The 20,711-nt window shown below is 41.6% G+C and overlaps 1 long non-coding RNA gene across 2 annotated transcripts in view; it reads right to left on the bottom strand.

Annotated features, from left to right (window-relative positions):
* Nucleotides 1-14,170: 14,170 nt before the first annotated feature.
* LOC126073115 (uncharacterized) overlaps nucleotides 14,171-20,711 on the bottom strand; it is a 48,956-nt gene continuing 42,415 nt past the window's right edge. For both annotated transcript variants that reach the window (XR_007516656.1, XR_007516655.1), the window contains one exon: nucleotides 14,171-14,433. This is a non-coding gene — a long non-coding RNA (uncharacterized LOC126073115). The remainder of the gene's footprint in view (nucleotides 14,434-20,711) is intronic.

Raw genomic sequence — 20,711 nt, 5'->3', positions numbered from 1 at the left:
ACATCCAGTAAGAAGCTCAATAGAGACATGGAAGACCTACTTACAACAATCAACCAACTTGACCTCATTGACTTATACAGAACTCTCCACCCAACTGCTGCAAAATATACTTTCTTTTCTAGTGCACATGGAACATTCTCTAGAATAGACCACATATTAGGTCACAAAACAAATCTTGGTAGAATCCAAAACATCGAAATATTACAAAGCATCTTCTCAGACCACAAGGCAATGAAGCTAGAAATCAATAACAGAAAAACTAGGGAAAAGAAATCAAATACTTGGAAAATGAACAATACCCTCCTGAAAAGAGACTGGGTTATAGAAGACATCAAGGAGGGAATAAGGAAATTCTTAGAAAGCAACGAGAATGAAAATACTTCCTATCAAAACCTCTGGGACACAGCAAAAGCAGTGCTCAGAGGCCAATTTATATCGATAAATGCACACATACAAAAAGAAGAAAGAGACAAAATCAGAGAACTGTCCCGACAACTTGAACAAATAGAAAGTGAGCAACAAAAGAACCCATCAGGCACCAGAAGAAAACAAATAATAAAAATTAGAGCTGAACTAAATGAATTAGAGAACAGAAAAACAATTGAAAAATTAACAAAGCCAAAAGCTGGTTCTTTGAAAAAATTAACAAAATTGATAAACCATTGGCTAGACTGACGAAAGAAAAACAGGAAAGGAAACAAATAACCCGAATAAGAAACGAGAAGGACCACATCACAACAGAGCCAAATGAAATTAAAAGAATCATTTCAGATTACTACGTAAAATTGTACTCTAACAAATTTGAAAACCTAGAAGAAATGGATAAATTCTTGGAAAAATACTACCTACCTAAACTAACACATTCAGAAGTAGAACAACTAAATAGACCCATAACAAAAAAAGAGATTGAAATGGTAATCAAAAAACTTCCAACAAAAAAAAGTCCTGGCCCAGACGGCTTCACTGCAGAGTTCTACCAAACCTTCAGAGAAGACTTAACACCACTACTACTGAAGGTATTTCAAAGCATAGAACAAGACGGAATACTACCCAACTCATTCTATGAAGCTACCATCTCCCTGATACCAAAACCAGGTTAAGACATTACAAAAAAAGAAAATTTTAGACCTATATCCCTCATGAACATAGATGCAAAAATCCTCGACAAAATTCTAGCCAATAGAATCCAACAACACATCAAAAAAATAATTCACCCTGATCAAGTGGGATTTATACCAGGTATGCAAGGCTGGTTTAATGTCAGAAAAACCATTAATGTAATCCATCACATAAATAAAAGATAAAAACCACATGATCTTATCAATAGATGCAGAAAAGGCATTTGACAAAGTTTAACACCCATTTATGATAAAAATTCTTACCAAAATAGGAATTGAAGGAAAATTCCTCAACATAATAAAGGGCATCTATGCAAAGCCAACAGCCAATATCACTCTAAATGGAGAGAACCTGAAACATTTCTCCTGAGAATGGGAAACAGACAAGGATACCCTTTATCACCACTCTTATTCAACATCGTACTTGAAGTCCTAGCCAGGGCAATTAGGCTAGACAAAGAAATAAAGGGTATCCAGATTGGCAAGGAGGAAGTAAAGCTATCACTATTTGCAAATGACATGATCGTATACATGGAAAACCCTAAGGAATCCTCCAGAAAGCTACTGAAACTAATAGAAGAGTTTGGCAGAGTCTCAGGTTATAAAATAAACATACAAAAATCACTTGGATTCCTCTACATCAACAAAAAGAACACCGAAGAGGAAATAACCAAATCAATGCCATTCACAGTAGCCTCCAAGAAGATAAAATACTTAGGAATAAATCTTACCAAGGATGTAAAAGACCTATACAAAGAAAACTATAAAGCTCTGCTACAAGAAATTCAAAAGGACATACTTAAGTGGAAGAACATACCCTGCTCATGGATAGGAAGACTTAACATAGTAAAAATGTCTATTCTACCAAAAGCCATCTATACATATAATGCACTTCCAATCCAAATACCAATGTCATATTTTAAGGGGATAGAGAAACAAATCACTAATTTCATATGGAAGGGAAAGAACCCCCGGATAAGCAAAGCATTACTGAAAAAGAAGAAGAAAGTGGGAGGCCTCACTCTACCTGATTTCAGAACCTATTATACAGCTACAGTAGTCAAAACAGCCTGGTACTGGTACAACAACAGGCACATAGACCAATGGAACAGAATTGAGAACCCAGATATAAATCCATCCATGTATGAGCAGCTGATATTTGACAAAGGACCAGTGTCAGTCAATTGGGGAAATGAGTCTTTTTAACAAATGGTGCTGGCATAACTGGATATCCATTTGCAAAAGAATGAAACAGGCCCCATACCTCACACCATGCACAAAAACTAACTCCAAGTGGATCAAAGACCTAAACATAAAGACTAAAACGATAAAGATCATGGAAGAAAAAATAGGGACAACCCTAGGAGCCCTAATACAGGGCATAAACAGAATACAAAACATTACCAAAAATGATGAAGAGAAACCAGATAACTGGGAGCTCCTAAAAAGCAAACACTTTTATGCTCATCTAAAGACTTCACCAAAAGAGTAAAAAGACCACCTACAGACTGGGAAAGAATATTCAGCTATGACATCTCAGACCAGCGCCTGATCTCTAAAATCTACATGATTCTGTCAAAACTCAACCACAAAAAGACAAACAACCCAATCAAGAAGTGAGCAAAGGATATGAACACACATTTCACTAAAGAAGATATTCAGGCAGCCAACAGATACATGAGAAAATGCTCCCGATCATTAGCCATTAGAGATATGCAAATTAAAACTACGATGAGATTCCATCTCACACCAACTAGACTGGCATTAATCCAAAAAACACAAAATAATAAATGTTGGAGAGGCTGCGGAGAAATTGGAACTCACATACACTGCTGGTGGGATTGTAAAATGGTACAACCACTTTGGAAATCCATCTGGCGTTATCTTAAACAGTTAGAAATAGAACTACCATACAACCCAGAAATCCCACTCCTCGGAATATACCCTAGAGATACAAGAGCCTTCACACAAACAGATATATGCACACCCATGTTTATTGCAGCTCTGTTTACAATAGCAAAAAGCTGGAAGTAACCAAGATGTCCATCAATGGACGAATGGGTAAATAAATTGTGGTATATTCACACAATGGAATACTACGCATCGATAAAGAATAGTGACGAATCTCTGAAACATTTCATAACATGGAGGAATCTGGAAGGCATTATGCTGAGCGAAATGAGTCAGAGGCAAAAGGACAAATATTGTATAAGACCACTATTATAAGATCTTGAGAAATAGAAAAAATGGAGAACAACACATACTTTTGTGGTTACAAAGGGGGGAGGGAGGGAGGGAGGGAGAGGGTTTTTTATTGATCAATCAGTAGATAAGAACTGCTTTGGGTGAAGGGAAAGACAACACACAATACAAGAAAGGTCAGCCTAATTGGACTGGACTAAAAGCAAAGAGGTTTCCGGGATAAAAGGAAAGCTTCAAAGGTCAGCGGAGCAGGGGCTGGGGTCTGGGGAACATGGTTTGAGGAGACTTCTAAGTCAACGTGCAAAATAATTCTATTATGAAAACATTCTGCATCCCACTTTGAATTGTGGCGCCTGGGGTCCTAAATGCCAACAAGCGGCCATCTAAGATACATCAATTGGTCTCAACCCACCTGGACCAAAGGCAAAGGAAGAACACCAAGGCCACACGACAACTGAGAAGCCAAGAGACAGAAAGGGCCACATGAACCAGAGACCTACATTATCCTGAGACCAGAAGAACTAGTTGGTGCCCGGCCACAATCGATGTCTGCCCTGCTAGGGAGCACAACAGACAACTCCTGAGGGAGCAGGAGAACAATGGGATACAGACCCCAAATTCTCATAAAAAGACCATGCCTAATGATATGAATGCGACTAGAGGAATCCCAGAGACAATGCTCCCCAGAACTTCTGATGGCACAGGACAGGAACCATCCCCGAAGACAACTCATCAGGCATGAAAAGGACTGGTCAGCATGGGGGAGAGAGATGCTGATGAAGAGTGAGCCAATTAAATTAGGTGGACACTGGAGAGTGTGTTGGCAACTCTTGACTGGAGGGGGAATGGGAAGATAGGGAGAGAGGGAAGATGTCAAAATTGGCACAAAACGAGAGACTGAAAGGGCTGACTCAATAGGGGGAGAGCAAGTGGGAGAAGGGAGTATGATGTATGTAAACCTACATGTGACAGACTGATTGGAATGGTAAATGTTCACTTGAAGCTTAATAAAAATTAATTTAAAAAAAAATGGCAAAACCTCGATAGTTTCCAAAGAGGCAAGTGATATTGGATATTGGCATGATGTTTTCAAGAATATTGCTATGTGTCCAGTATGTAGCTAAGCATAATGAATGATACTTTTGCTGTTGTTTTTATTAGGTGCAGTCAAGCCAGTTTCAACTCATAGCAACCCTATGTACAACAGAACGAAACACTGCCAGGTCCGGCACCATCCTCGCAATTGTTGCCGTGTGTCAGCCCATTGTTGCAGCCACTGTGTCAATCCATCTCCCTGAGGGTCTTCTTCTTTTTCACTTACCCTCTACTTTACCAAGCATGATGTCCTTCTCAAGGACAACATGTCCAAATTAAGTGAGACAAAATCTCACCATCCTTACTTTCAAGGAGCACTACAGTTGTACTTCTTCCGAGATATGCTTGTTCATTCTTCTGGAAGTCCATGGTATATTTAATATTCTTAGCCCACACCATAATTCAAGGGCATCAACTCTTCTTCGGTCTTCCTTATTCATTGTCCAGCTTTTTCATGCTTATGAGGAGATTGAAAATATCATGCCTTGGGTCAGGTGCCTTTAGTCCTCAAAGTGACATCTTTGCTTTTCAACACTTTAAAGATGTCTTTTGCAGCAGATTTGCCCAGTGAAATACATTGTTTGACTTCTCGACTGCTACTTCCACGTGCATTGATTGTGGATTCAAGTAAAAGGAAATCCTTGACAACTTCTATCTTTTCTCTGTTTATCATGATGTTGCTTATTGATCCAGTTGTGAGGATTTTTGTTTTCTTTTTGTCGAGATGTAATCCATACAGAAGGTTGTAGTCTTTGATCCTCAACAGTAAGCGCTTCAAGTCTTCTTTGCTTTCAGCAAGCAAAGTTGCATCATCTGCGTATCGAAGGCTGTTAATAAGTCTTCCTCCAATTCTCATGCTTCGTACTTCTTCATATAGTCCAGCTTCTCAGATTATTTGCTCAGCATACAGATAAATAAGTATGTGAAAGGATACTACCTTGATGTACATCTTTCCTGGTTTTAAACCACACAGTATTCCCTTGTTCTGTTCAAATAACTGCCTCTTGGTCTATGTACAAGATATTTTACACGGCACTGAACACATAATATTTGCAGACCACAATGGAAAGATTTTAGATTTAGTTAAAATTATTTCAACGTTTGATGTTACAATAGCATCACTGTAACGTTGAGTTTCAAAATAATGAAACACTCGACGGCAGTGGGAGTGGGTAATCATTACTTTCTGGGATGAAGAATTCAAAATGAAAATTTTAATTTATTGGAGAATAAATAGAGGAGAAAAATATTTAAAATGTTAAAATAGTATTAGATAATATTAACACTGTAATATTGAACAGTAAATAATCATATTCAGTTTAACTAGTTTACAGCAGATATAAAAGGCACATCTAACAACTAGAAAAGACGTTGAAATTAATGAGTGTTAGTTTGGTGTCACAGCTCTTGTAAAAAATACAGGTTTTGACTTCAATGAAGAACTTAAAAAAAAAATCAACTTCAGTTTTAGGTATTGATTTAAAAGGTTGTCAAGGGTAAGCCTATGATAAAGATGCTAACATGGTGGGTGGAGGGAAGGGTATCCAGACAGAATCCAGAAGTATTCTTCACACTTTGTGTCGTACACAATTCAGTGTGTCACTAGAAGATTTAGCCTCAACTTTGCTGATAACCACGTCATTCTTTGGAGCATTTCAAAGATTATAGCCCATCATTTCAAGATCTCTCTTAATGAAACACATCATATCTGACCTGCAACTCTCTCATAAACAGGAATGCCAACTAAATGCATTAATCAGATTGAATTTATTTTTGTTTTGAGTCAACCTTATCGAGCTCTAACTTACATACCCTAAAATGCATTTGTTTTAAGCATACAAATGAGTTTTGACAAATGTACACGTCAGTGTAACCACCACCACAATCGAGATATGGAATATTCCCATCACCCCAGAAAATTTCCTCATGTTCCTTGGCTGTCAGTTGTCTACCCGCTCCCTACCCCTGACCCTAGGCAACCACTGACCTGTTCTATGCACTATAGACTGGTTATGCGTGTTCTAGAATTCCATATAAGTGGAATCACATAGTATGTACTCTTTGCTGTCTGGTTTCTTTGAATCAGCATTAAGTTTTTAGAGATTTATCCATGTTCTTGCATGTATCAGTGGTTCGTTTCTTTTTATTGCTGAATATCATTGCACGCGTATATCCCAATTTGTTTATCCATTCTCCACCTGATGAACACTTGGGTTGTTCCCAGTTTGTAACTATTATGCATGAAGTTATTGTGAACATTTGTTCTTGTGGTTATATGTTTTCATTCTTCTTGGATAAATGACTAGGAGTGGAATAGCTACATTGCATGGTTGATATTGAAGTCCCTGGCCACTGAACGAAGAGTTGAAGGTTTGAGTCCACCCCAAGGTGCTCAGAAGAAAGGCTTCGCAATCTACTTCAGAAAAATCCACCATTGAAAATCCTACGAAGCACAGTTTTACTCTGATACATGTGGGGTCGCCATGAGTCGTAGTTACCATGAGTTGGACTTAACTCTACGGAAACTGTTCTTACTGGTAAGGAAACACAATGGCTAAAAAAGCTTCAAAAAAATGAGAAAACTAACTTAAATCTTACATAGATTGCAAGTCCACTTTTTCCTTCTCTTCAATCTTATTGGGTCATCAATTTGCTTAAAGCCTCTGTTGCATTTATAATGCAAAGAAAAATCTCCATTCTCATCATACTAAGAATAATTTCGAGCTATTTACTGAGGAACTTAGGCAGCATTTCATTTGTTCTTAATAATGTCCAGCATTAGGAGAGCTTCTTGGTGTTTACTTTCCCACTATCCTCTTCTTTGTGCCTCCCATCAACCTTACATTACAGATGAGGAAAATGAAAGTTAGGGAGGTCCTGGGACTTGCCTAAGGTCCCAAGTTAGTAAGAAGTGGAGCTAGGACTCCTTCACCCTCTGAAAAACTCCCATGATTAAAAAGAAGCAGAACTGAACAGAAGTTTTTCAATGGCAACATCCTAAAAAGGAACCAGAATAATGCGTATTATAAAACAGGAACATTGACAGAGGAAAGAAAAGAGACACAGGAAGAACCTGGAATGTGAAGCCTCCCACACCCGGGTTTGAATTCCAGCTCTGACATTAGTTACACAAGGTTGCACTGCTTGGACAGGTGTGGTTTTCATTTGTTTCATTCCTTTCTGCCTTGCTAGAATCTAAACTTTATGAGAACAGAAGCCGTGTCATTCTTATTTGCCACCATTCTCAGCACCCAGTGCGGCGCCTGGGTGCTCACAAACATCTCTCGAATGAGTATCTGAATCAAAGCAGCTATTTTTCTCCCTCTGAGCCCAGCTTAATCATTTGCAATTTGTGGATAATAAGAACTAATTTAAAGGGATGTTGTTAGTTGCAATTGAGTTGACCCCCCGACTCATGGCAACCCCACACACAAGAGAACAAAATACTTCCTGGTCCTGCACCATCCCAATGATTGGTTTCAGACTGAATCATTGTGATCTGTAGGATTTTCATTGACTGATTCTCTGAAGCAGATTGCCAGGTCTTTCTTCCTAGTCTGTCTTACTATGGAAGTTCCACTGAAATCTGTTCAGCATCAGAGCAACACAGAAGCCTCTACTGACAGAGGGCTGGCGACTGTGCATGAGGTGCACTGGCCAGGAATTGAACCCGGGTTTCCCTCATGGAAGAAGAGAATTCTACCACTATACTAACTCCTAGTTTAAAGGGCACTACTACTACTACCCATTGCCATTGAGTTGATTTTAACTCATAGTGACTCTATAGGACAGAGTAGAACTGCCCCTTAGGGTTTCCAAGGAGCGGCTAGTGGATTTGAACTGCCGACATTTTGGTTAGCAATCAAATGCTTAACCACTGCGCCACCAGGGTAGTAAGACTTAAGTATTAATTTCCTCAATAAAGGTAGTTGCCCTGCCTGTTTTGTCAGTGCGTTGCCACCACACAGGTCCACTTCTGGAACACACGTTCTCTGGAAGACAGGCTGAAGTACAAACAGGAATGGTCTTTTGGGTGGTGCTTCATTTCTGAGTAGAGACACAATATGACACAATAATGAAAAACAACCTTGCTCCTGAGACTTAAAAACCAACATCTTTTTCATTGTTAATGTTCTGCCAACCGAAATCTCAGCCTCTTCAAAGCACTGAGGGCCCATTCAGATTGCCTCACTTAGCAATTGTGTTTTTTTCTAAGGAATAAGCATTTCTGCTTGCTGAGTGTCTAGTTAGCAAAAGAAAAACAAGATTTAATAAATATGCAGCTCATTTGTTCAACATAGTTCATGCAAGGCTCCAAGTTGATTGCTCAAGATAGATTTGTTGAGGACAAAAATGAAACATTCAGACTTTCCCTAACCGGGCCCCTCATTAACTGTCCCATGTAAAGAAGCAGCAGATGGAATGGAAGGGCCTAGACTGTAGTGTCAGACAGTCCTAATTTCAACCCCAGTTCCATTACCCATAGGCATATGGCCTTGGAAAATATCTTCTCCAAGCCTCAATTCCTTCTTTTATAAATGAAATGTGTACAAAATACCTAGAAAAGTATCTGGCTTATAGCAGGTATCAGAGAAATGCCATGCTAAGGAACTGTAGAGTTCTATAGCCATCTACCATATGCCAGGTTCTTTTCTAGACCCTGGAGATGCAGAGATGAACAAGCCCTTGCCCTTGAGGAGGTTACTGTCTAGGGAGGGAAATAAGTGTATCAGCTATCTGTTATCAGTGATATGGGAGTCCAAAGGAGATGGACCCAATACAGCTAGGAAAGACAAAGAAGATCTCCTGGCAAAAGTAATGCCTGGGATGAATCTAGAAGGATAAACAAGATTTGGCCAAGGCCAGAAATGTAGATACAGCATTCTAGCCAGAGATAAGAATATAGCCAAAGGCTTGAAGATCTGGGATAGCACAGTGTATGGCAGAACCAGAGCAAAAAACAGTAAGCTGGTGAGTGGTGAGAGATAAAGCCAGAAAGGTAGGCAAGGCCAGATCATGGAGCACCTTGGTGCTATGTCAAGGTCATGGGTTGGGGTGGGGGGCCCAGATGATGGTTAAAGTTGTATTTAGGAAGATCTTGGGTTCTGGAGTCCCTAGTGGCACAGTAGTTCAGCGTTTGGCTGCTAATCAAAAAGTTGGCTATTCGAATCCAGCAGGCACTCTTTGGAAACTCTTTGGGGCAGTTCTACCGTGTCCTACAGGGTCTCTATGAGTCAGAATTTTGGTTCTTGGGCTCTGATGGGAAGAAGAAAAGAACTTCCCATAGTTCTGTTGCTTTGGTGACTAGGAAGCTCGAAGTTGAATCTGCAACACAAGTGCACATACATTGTTTTTCAGTTTTTTTGCTTGTCTGTTTTACATTTTTATAAGGCACTACAATTTGTATTGCTTTTACTAGCATTATTTCTGGCTTCCTCTAGTTTTTTCTACCTTTATGTATCAGTCAGAGTCCTAACAGGAAACAGATGGTGCACTGAAATAGTGCCATGCCCAGGGACTAGTAACAGTTCCAGGGGAGGGAGCAGTTATCTGTCCAGAAAGAGAGACTTGTTGAAAAGATAACCTTTGAAAGGATTAGTGCCCTCTAAGGAAGGACACAAGCTGTCCAGAGTGAGGTCACAGAGAGGCAGCTAGGGAATAAAAATCCTGAACTCACTCTTCTTCCTCCCTCTAATCTCCTGCTGGTGCTCCCTATGGCCAAACCCAGAGAGGATCCAGAGGGCACAGTCCTCAGTGCCCTAGGTCAGAGAAGGGCTAAGAAGGGTGAACAATGGGTTTGGAGCCTCAGCATTATGGATTGAATTGCGTCCCCCAAAAAGATATTGAAGTCCTAAGCCCTGACCTATGAATGTGGCCATGTCTAGAAAAAATATTTTCTTTTGTTATGTTAATTAAGTTATACTAGAGCAAGGTGGATCCTAAACCTAATCCCTTCTTACCCCAAACCAAAAACCCCAATCCCTTCTTAGTGGTGTCTTATAAAGGAAGCACAACACTGGGAGACAGACACACAGGGGGAAGCACCACGTGGTGACTGAGGTAGAAGCATCTATAAGCAGCAAAGGAGTGCCAAGGACTGCTGGCAGTCACCGGAAAGCAGGAGAGAGGCCCACAGAAGTAATCTACACGGCCAGGACGCAGATTTGGACTTTTAGCCTCCAGAACTGTGAGAAAATCCATTTCCGTTCTTTAACATCACCCACTTTGTGGTATCTTGCCATGGCTGCCCTAGGAATCTAAGACACTAAAAAAAAAAAGGTACACCTTATTTTCCCTTCATTGTGATGTCCTCTTTCTTTCTCATGCTTTTTCTCTTTGTGTTTGTTTATCTCAAATCCTTCCTTTTTAGGATAAAAAGAAGAATAACTACCAAAAAATATATAAGGCAGAGGCAGAATTTCCCATCCGTTTCACCAAGGAGCTGCCTGTCCTCCAGATTTTGTAAACTGTGCGTGACAATTTGTCAAGTCACCCTGCACCGTCACAGAAGGCCGATCCTTCATGGAATCAGAGCCCTTGGCGCACATTCCTCGGAGCACTCAGCGTGTTACATAAACTCCCGGCAGGCTCCCTATCTCCAGGGCTTTCCAAGGACATACTTGCAGCAAGAGTCATCCTGGCACAAAGTGCTTCTGACAGATGTTGCAGGCTAACATGCGAGAGAGGCCCAGATGGAGTACTGGAGGGGCAGAGCAAACCCTGGGAGGGTACACAGGCTCTGCCTCTCACATGGAGAACACATCACATAACTCAGTGCACATGCTGAGAAGATCACCTTTCCTCCCAGGGCCCCAGCTTGCTTCAGGAGTATTTAGATGCAGGCACATTATGTCAGAGCTGGAGGGGACCCTAGAGATCAACAAGTCCAAGCCCTTTCTAATACAAATGCATAAACTAAGGCCCCCGAGAGGGTAGGGTAATAGTTTCTTATAGCCAGCTTGCCATGTGATGTATTCACTCATTCATTTTGCTACTTGTGGAGCATCTGCTGAGTGCCTGCACTGTGCTAAGGGCACTGTGCTAAGAAATGGAGAGATACATCAGAGGACAGTCTGGCATTACCTTGCCTTGTGGAGCCTACAGAATAATAGGCTTTACGCATGCTATCGCTAATCCTTGTCACAATCCTGCAAGATGTGTTCAGTTTTTGGAGACAAAGTGACCCAGCCCCTTCCCAGGTATCACTCCCTTTCAAGAACCTGAAAACAAAGAAAATAAGGCTGCCCTTTGCAAGTGAAATATAAACACTTCATGGAGCGCCATGGAAACGTGGACGGTCAGGTAAAGGAGGTAAAAAAGCTCCCAGGCTTGGGGGTCTGGACTATAACCTACTTGAAGATGTTAGTATTTCGAAAGAAAAAGAAAGCCTGTATCTGAAGGGGCTTGGGTCAGTCAGGGAGGCTGAGACAATAGTAACAGAGGCTTTGTTTAGGAAAAGGTCAGCATACAGTGCCACAGCCCCCTTGTGGGTTCATTCCCTGTTTTCATTGAGTGAAATAGAGGGGAGCCTGTTTTCCTCAACCTTAGGGAAAACTGAATTTTCTTTTGAAATGGGTCCCTTGACAACTAAATTGACTCTAACTAGCAAGCAAGCTTGGATTAAGCATTGGGCAGGACCGAGTCTGTTACCCAAGTTAACCTTATTATACAGACTCACTTTGGAAAGACCATCCCAGGGCTATCCAGGAGAGAGAAACCTTCACCAACAGACTTCAGGTGGGGCAAATCAGGGGTCTTGGCATCAAACAAACTTAGTTCAAGCCCTGGCTCCACCAGTTACAGCTATACCTAGTTCAAGCCCTGGCTCTACCAATAACTTTGAGCAAGCCACTTTTCTCATCTAGAAAATGGGAGTGATTATAATCCTTACTCTAATTCTATGATAGGCAGCAATTGAGATTATAAATAAAAATGTTTAACCCACTGTTTTAAATATAGTATTTAATTATTATCAATATTATACACAGTAAATATCGAATAATTGTTATTATCAGTATTGTATAATAATTGTTATCAGTATTATATAATAAATATTCAATAATTGCTATTGGTGTTAATAATAAGCAGCCATTTACACTGCTCACTTTGGTCACAATTGTAAAGTTATGAAGTTTTTTGCTAAATGTGCATTATTTTAAATCAACTTTTTATTAAGTCTCTTCTCTAATTCTAACAGGGAATACACATTTCTCACGGAAAAAAAAGGAGAAAATGCAGAAAAGAATAAACTGAAAAAAAATACTCATAATGCCGCAATCCAGAGATATCCTGTATTAACATGTAGGTATGTTTCTTTCCAGTGGGTTTTTACATAAATAAGGTCATTTTTTATATATGGCCATTTTCCAAAGAAAATGATTCTATAATATTCTCTAATAGTCTATCTGAACATGGACCATAATTTACACAACCAGTCTCCTATTGTTCAACTTTTCAGGCTCTTTTCCCAATATTTTTACTCTTACAAGTCATGCTGAAATGAGGCTCTTTGTACTGAAATCTTTTCCACACCTCTTATAATTTCCTGAGGAGAACATTCCCTCGGTAGAATTTTTATATCAAACAATATAAACTCTTTTAAGTTCATAATACATTTTTTCAAATTAATTTCCAATAAAGTTGTACTAAATTACCTTCCTTTCAGCAGAACGTAGTTACTTTTTTAAATCTTTCACTTCACAGATGAGAATATCTTGTTTCTATTCGTGTTGCTTTGATTATTAGTAAGCGTGATAGCTATTGCTGGTTCTTTTCTTAGGAATTGCATGTTCACACCTTTGGCCCACTTTTCTGCTGGCTTTGGTGATTTCCTTATCAATAAGCACACACTTTTTATATAATAAAGATATTTTTTAAATGTTGTCACATCTGTGGCAAAAACATTTCACAGTTTATTGTTTGCCTTTAATTTTTAATGATATTCTGACATAAAAGTTTTAAATTTTATAGTTTGATAATTTAATATAAATTATAGTTAACACTGCTCTTACATTTTCAGCCAACCCAAACTCCAAGCTCTGCAACCTCCCAACATTCATGAAAACTCAGAAGAGCAAGCTCAGTTTACTTAAACTAGTAGAATAAATTATTTTGTATATGGATAATTTGCTGAAACTGGGTTGAGGGATGCAGAGAGGTTTGTTACAGTTCTCTCTCTTTGTGAATATTTTAAAATTTCCCATAATTAAAAGTCTAACACTTTCTTTTGTCATCTTGATTCCTTAGATAAGCTCACTTGGGTCACAAATGATTTGTTTTCTGCTGCCTTTCAAACTTTATGGACGCCCATTTCTCATTTGTGACCTTGGACAATTTTTGAAATTTCTGTAAACTTCAGTTACCTCCTCTGCTAAGAAGCAAAACAAAACAAAAAAGTAAAAATACATAAAACTTGTAGGATTGTTGAAAGGAAGAAATGAAATAATGCAGGCCTAGCATATAATATAGTGCCCAGCACACAGTAAGCACTTAATAAAGGTTTTCTTTTATTATTATTGCTATTATTTCAATTTCTGTATCATTTAGATTTTCATGCTTCAACCATCAGAAGCCAATCTTTACTGTATCTACCAGTTCTGTCACAATTCTATTTTAATATTCTATAGCCTATGGACTAAATCGTAAAATTTATCACCAAGTAAACAGTAGAAGAACAAGGTATGAAAAAGAGAAATTTGTTAAAATAACACACTGGGTGATTAAATAGAAAAGAAGTTTATTTCAAAGATCTCAGAAGGTCTAGTGGACAAGCTCAAGGCAAAGCTTAGGGTCAATTTCCGAAAGCCTGGCCAGAGGAGAAACCTACCGTTGCTACTGTAGTATCGCCGAGCAGAAGCAGAGACTGCCACTGCCATCCCCCAACAGTACCACTCTACACTGAGCTGGACACCCTGCTCCCATACTTGCCAGCCAAATGGATTCTGGGCAGGTCTTCCTTCCTCAAGTTGCTCCTATGGGTAAGTCCGACTGGTGAAACCCTGAAGAGGCTGAAAGTTCTCTAAACAGGAGTGAAAAAATGCTATTAATTTTTATCATGAAAACATGACAAATGTCCCATGCAGTCTTCCCCTTGGTTGTCCAACTTTCACATAGACCTCTTTTTTCCATACTTAAGCTTGACAATAACAACAAAAACAATTATTGCAACAACAAAAATCTCCTGCCTAACAAAATGAGGCCCTCCATACATGAAAGTGTGTTTGTTCTCTGTATATAAGAGGGCTACACAAAGTCTCATCAATTATTGCACTTGGCAACAAGTCCAGGACCTCTGGGTAATGCTCATTTCTCCTCCAGCACCATCCTATCTTATATTCTACAGCATGTGGCCTAAATTGTAAAGTTCAACACCACCACTATGTTCAAGTAAACAGTATGGAAACAAAAGAGGCAAAAGGGAACTTAGGATATGACACAGTAAATACGAAGATATGGTTGATAACTTCTGCACCAGGTCATGAGACTGTCATCAGAAAGAGTGGTAGAGAAAAAAAGACTTAAATAGTACACTTGCTCTTCTCTCAACCAGCATCTCAACTGATCAGAATCTTGACGTGGTGGAGTGACCCAAACCAAATCTTCGTTTCTGAGGGGTCGGAGCCCCCTGACACCCTGAGGGTCTTACCAGTATGGAGACGTGGTAGTCTTCCATTATTTTTAAACTTATGAACATAAAAAATGTAGAAGGCCGCACAGGGGATCTTCTAAATTCCGGACATGCTCCTTCCTGCCCAATTTTGTCAGCTACAACCCTATTTCCCCTTGATAATCAAGACTAATCACCCTAGAAAGTCTAATAGCCTCCTTTTTTGTCTAGAGGAGTCCCAAACACCCAACTGACCATTCCGCTTCCAATCCAATGGAACTATTGTTGTACACCCTGATGAATAAATGCCTCACTTGGGCACTAAGACCTCCAAATGAGCAGAACCCAGTTATAGGAATGGAAAGCAAATTTTCCACAAGTAGGATCATTAGGTTTAATAAACAAGGTAACCCTCCCTCCTTTACCTCTTGATTCTTGTACTCAGGTATTCTATCAAAGAAAGAAGCTCCACCATCTATGGTAGTGACTCAGGGCACATATTACAGCACACCAGTCTTGTAACCTGGTGCTATAACTGGGTCATCAATAAGCCATTTTATCGTTTCTCAAGACTTGGAGTACATGGTAAGTTCAGTTCTCATCTGCTTGGCACATATGTTTCTCAGTGTCATTTTATAAATCAATGATTAGTTGATTATCAGTTTATCTATAATATAAATAAAACACCTTATCATTTCAATTGGCATGCATGAACTAGTCCCCAGAAACTTGACAATTTCAGGGCAAATTGCAAATGCAGAAATCTTTCCATTATATTGAAGTTGAGAAGACCACAACTGGTTATGGCCTCTCCCAGGCATTCCTGCCTTGGGAGTTCTCATCTGGGGAGACGGTCACCCATCTAACAATACAAATACCCTGAATCCTGACTTCAGACTGCTGAGGATGACATGTAGAGTTCTGGGGTGCTGAAACATTGTCCTTAAAATCATGATTGCTTTTACCACTGGGACCCGAGGGTGCATGTTACTATATAGTAAATGCTCTGGGAAGTCCTTCCTGGTTTGGGGGAAAGTGGAATTAAATGAACCTGTTTGACCACCAAACCCCTATCTACTAACCTCAGATGGAAAGCAGTATTTCAGGCAGAAAGGAATCTTATATCATTTTGCACCTTCAAGGGTTGTCCTGAGGATTAGATTAAATAACAGATATAATGTGCAGGTCACTTAAGTATTAAGTGAAAACATGTTCCTTCCACACTTCTAAATCATGCTAGAGAGTGAGTGAGAGATGTTAATAGAGACACGTTACAGGTAAAGAAACTGGGACTAGGTAAATTTAAGTTGTGCGTTAATGGGAACACAGCTAGGAAGTAGGAGTGGCAATGGCAAGACTTGAACTTGGCCTTCTGGCTCCAAATCCAATTAACTGGACTGACTGAATAAGGCTCTTGCCTCTGACTGGTCAAGAATGAGTAGGTAAGGCATGTAGTTTTCCACAGGAGCAAAGCTTTTTTGAAGAGGCTTGCAACCGGAGACGAGGAGGGCCTAGAGCAACGCATACCCCCGTCTCACAGAACAAAAGACAGCCCAAATTTTTAGAAGTTCTTGGGTGGGAAAAGATTCATGTTTATTCATAGGCACAGGCAGGAATATGTTAACTAAGGTGTTAGTGCAGCAGCTTTCCAAGATGGCTCCTGTCCTGGAGGCCTCTGGGATTTGTAGCAGGACTTACTATGGGGTATCGCACCTGTGCAGTCTCTTACTCCCTGGGTTCGATTCCTTGGCTGAGGCTGTAGCCCCTCACTGCCACTGGTGGAAGGTCACACAGCGGTCACAGGGGGATGTTCTGCTCATGTTCCTGAGCCTGGTTTTCTCCAGCTGCTTCTGAAAGGCAACTTTAAAGAAGTTTGCAGGCTATTTTCTAATACCCTGTCCCATTGTTCTGGCGAATGGCTTCGTTTCTGCACCCTGGCCCACTTCTTATTACTTTGTTTCTGCGCCCTGGCCCATTTCTTGTTACTTTGTTTCTGTGCCCTGGCCCATTTCTTGTTACTTTGTTTCCAGATTTGGGGGCCCTTCTGTTCTCTGTCTTACTAAGTCCCTAGGTTCCACGTCCAACCCCTTATTACCTCCCTAATAGTATAGCCTATTTCTCTTTTGCTTGCTTCTCCTCTACCCACACCAGTCGCTTTGCTATTTCTCAAAGAGGCACCCCCTCCAATCTCGGGGCCTTTGCTCCCTGTTTTATGACCACTTCCCAAAGCATACAGCCTTAGTCTGGTCTTGCTCACCCTGCCAGCTAACATTTCACAAATACTGAGTCACAGCTCCCCCTCCACTTTGGCTGCATCAAAATCGCAGCACGCTCCATCACAGGCTTGGCAGCTCCCACCTCTTCTGGGGTGCCTTATGGGAATGCACAGGGCCAAGCCTGCCAGGAACCGAGAGAGTAGGTAAGGCATCTGTGATGACCTCGCCTGCTCCTGCTGGGTAAGTGACCTGCACAAGCCAGGGGGATCCGTGATGCTGCCAAAGACCACATCAGAAAGATAATATTTGAAGAGTGAAAGGTTCTCCAAAGAACGTAAATTCCTTCGAGTGAGCAAGCGCCTGAAGTTCTTGAGGCATGACTTATGCCGGGTGGGCCCAGATATGCTTGGTCAACAATGAGTAAAATGGGTCACAAGATAACAGAATGCCATCATTGGAAGAGATCTGGGAGATTATCTTCCTCTTTACAATGAAGAAACTGTGGTAAAGCAGAAAAGAGGCTTTTCTGAGGTCACACAGCTAATAAGGGGCAACAGTAAGGCCTGAACTCACATTCCTTCACTCATTTTTTATGGAGCACTTACTATGAATCTGGCAGAAGACTGTTTTGTTGTTGTTAGGTGCCATCAAGTCAATTTTCAACTCATACTGACCCCATGTGACAGAGTAGAACTGCCCCATAGGGTTTTCTGGGCTGTAATCTTTATGAAAGCAGATCACCAGGTCTTTCTCCCACGAGGCACTTAACCACTGAGCCGCCAGGGGTCTTCAGCAGGAGATTGATGTTGTATGCCTCAGAGTCAATTCCAACTCATAGTCGGCCCTTTAGAACAGAGTACAACTGCCCTGTAGGGTTCCCCGCAGGGCCACTGGGTGAGTTGGAACTGCCGACCTTTCAGTCAGCTGCCAAAAGCATAACTGTTGTGCCACCAGGGCTTAGGTACTAAGGATACAGCAGTAAACAGAGCCAACTGTCTGGTGGAGAGGGGAGACAATAAACATACAGTTACAGAGCGTTACAGTAAGTGCTATGATGGGGCAGGTAGACAGCACTGTGGGAACACAGAGGAGAGCGGGCTCATCCAGCCGACGCAGCCGGGAAAGGCCTCCTGAAGGAACTGATGGTTCAGCCAAGGCCAAGGAGCCATTAACCAGGCAGGGGAAACTTACAGCCCAGGCACAGCACTAGACCCTGGTTTTAAAGAGATACATAAGATGTGGAGCCCCTGGGTAGTGCAAACAGTTACCATGCTTGGCTACTGACTAAAATCTTGGAGGCTTGAGTCCACTCAGAGGCACCTCGGAAGAAAGACCTGGTGATCTACTTCCCAAAAAATCAACCACTGAAAACCTAAGAAGCGTATTCTACTCTGACACACTTCGGGTTGCCTTGAGTCAGGGTCGACTTGACAGCAACTGGTCTGTAAGGGAGCACAAGGAGGGACCATCCATCTGCCAAGAGCAAATGGCATCTGATCTGCATCTTAGAGAAGGAGTAGGAATTCAACGTGTACAGAACAGACAAAGGAAATGAATATTCCCTGGCCAAGGAAACAGTGCTGGAAAAGGCATAGAAGAAGAGCCCATGGCAACAATTCCTGGCACATAGGAGGATGTCAGTAAGTGTTTTGTCAAATACTAATTCTCAGGACTAACAGTAATAGTGGGGTTCAAAGAAACCCGGGGGAGTTTCCTGGTTTCCAGTGACTATCAGTGAACTCCCAGCTGCAGATTTTTAACAGCCAGCGCCTCACCACAACAAAAGGAAGGGGATAATTCAACATCACTGTCCACACCCACGGCCCCATGCTGTTCCTTGGCCTGCACAGCCACAGCAGCCCAGCAGCTAGTGTCCATGGACTCCCAGTTGCCCACCCCTGAAGGCCCCCTGTTGGCATGGAAATGTTCAGAGGAAGCATAGTCTTTCAGCTAATTAGTAAGCTAACCTTACTCTGATAATGGGCTGAACATAGCAGACAAGCTGATGCCTACTAGGAGGACAAGAATTCCTAATGTCCCATCCAGGCTCGAGCATAAGCCCATTAAACAAAGCACCGCTGAAAACCAACAGTCTCCACAATGAAAATCTGGGTGGTTCTGAGCCCTTAGGAAAGCAAAGATGGCGTGCTTCATGTTTACCATGTATCCATTGATTCCACAAGGACTGAGGTGATAGAGCTGAAATGGTCCACACGGTCATCTTCAGGGGCTTTAAGACTGTGATCCTGGGATACCCCTGAACCCCTTGCCTTATAGCCAAGGCATTTAACAGACTGTTAGAAGAAGAATGGAGTTCCTGTGTGGTGCGAACGGTTAACATGCTCAGCTGCTAACCAAAATGTTAGAGGTTCTGGTCCACCCAGAAGCACCTTGGAAGAAAGGCCTGATGATCTACTTCCCAAAATGTTGTTGTTGTTGTGGTTGTTGCTGTTAGGTTCCATCAAGTCAATTCTGACTCATAGCGACCCTATGTACAACAGAACAAAACACCGCCAGGTCCTATGCCATCCTCACAATCATTGTATTCGAGCCCATTGTTGCAGCCACTGTGTCAATCCATCTCCTTGAGGGTCTTCCCCTTTTTTGCTGACCCTCTACTTTACCAGGCATGATGACCTTTTGTAGGGACTGGTCCCCCCGATAACATGTGCAAACATGTCCAAAGTATGTGAGACAAAGTCTTGCCATTCTTGTTTCCAAGGAGCACTCTGGCTGTATTTCTTCCAGACTTGTTGGTTTTTCTGGCAGTCCATGGTATGTTCAATATTCTTCTCCAACACCGTAATTCAAAGGCATGACCTGTGGGACTCATTGTCCAGCTTTCACATGCATATAAGGTGATAGAAAATATCATGGCTTGGGTAAGGTGCACTATAGTCCTCATAAGACAGAAAACAGAGGGGCCCCCAAATCTACAAAGCAAAAAGAAATGGGCCAGGGCACAGAAACAAAGCCATTCCCTGGAACAATGGGGCAGGGTATCAGAAAATAGCCCAGAAGGCGGGGCCAAGATGGCGGACTAGGTGGACGCTACCTCGGATCCCTCTTGCAACAAAGACTCGGAAAAACAAGTGAATCGATCACATACATAACAATCTACGAACTCTGAACAACAAACACAGACTTAGAGATGGAGAACGAACAAATACAGGCAGACAGCGATCGTTTTTAGAACCAGGAGCCAGCGAACCAGGCAGGTGACCTTCGGAACCGATCTGGGGCAGAGACCAGGGGGGTAGATGGCACAGACAAGGGGCCCAGCCCTAGCCCCTGAACTCATCCCGGGAGGGAGCCTAGCTGGTTGGCGCGGGTGGCGTAGCGGCGCAGCCAGTGGGAGAAGTACCCGGGAGGCAGTGACTGATCTTGGAGTGGGGAGAGCAGCATCCAAGCCAGGGAGCCCTCCCGCCGGGATTTTGGCGGGCGCGGGCGGAGCGTGAAGGCGGGGATCAGCTC

Source organism: Elephas maximus, chromosome 3 (assembly GCF_024166365.1).
Source record: "Elephas maximus indicus isolate mEleMax1 chromosome 3, mEleMax1 primary haplotype, whole genome shotgun sequence".
Taxonomy (NCBI): domain Eukaryota; kingdom Metazoa; phylum Chordata; class Mammalia; order Proboscidea; family Elephantidae; genus Elephas; species Elephas maximus.
The sequence above is the reverse complement of the archived record's forward strand: the minus strand, read 5'-3'. Positions and strand labels throughout refer to the sequence as shown.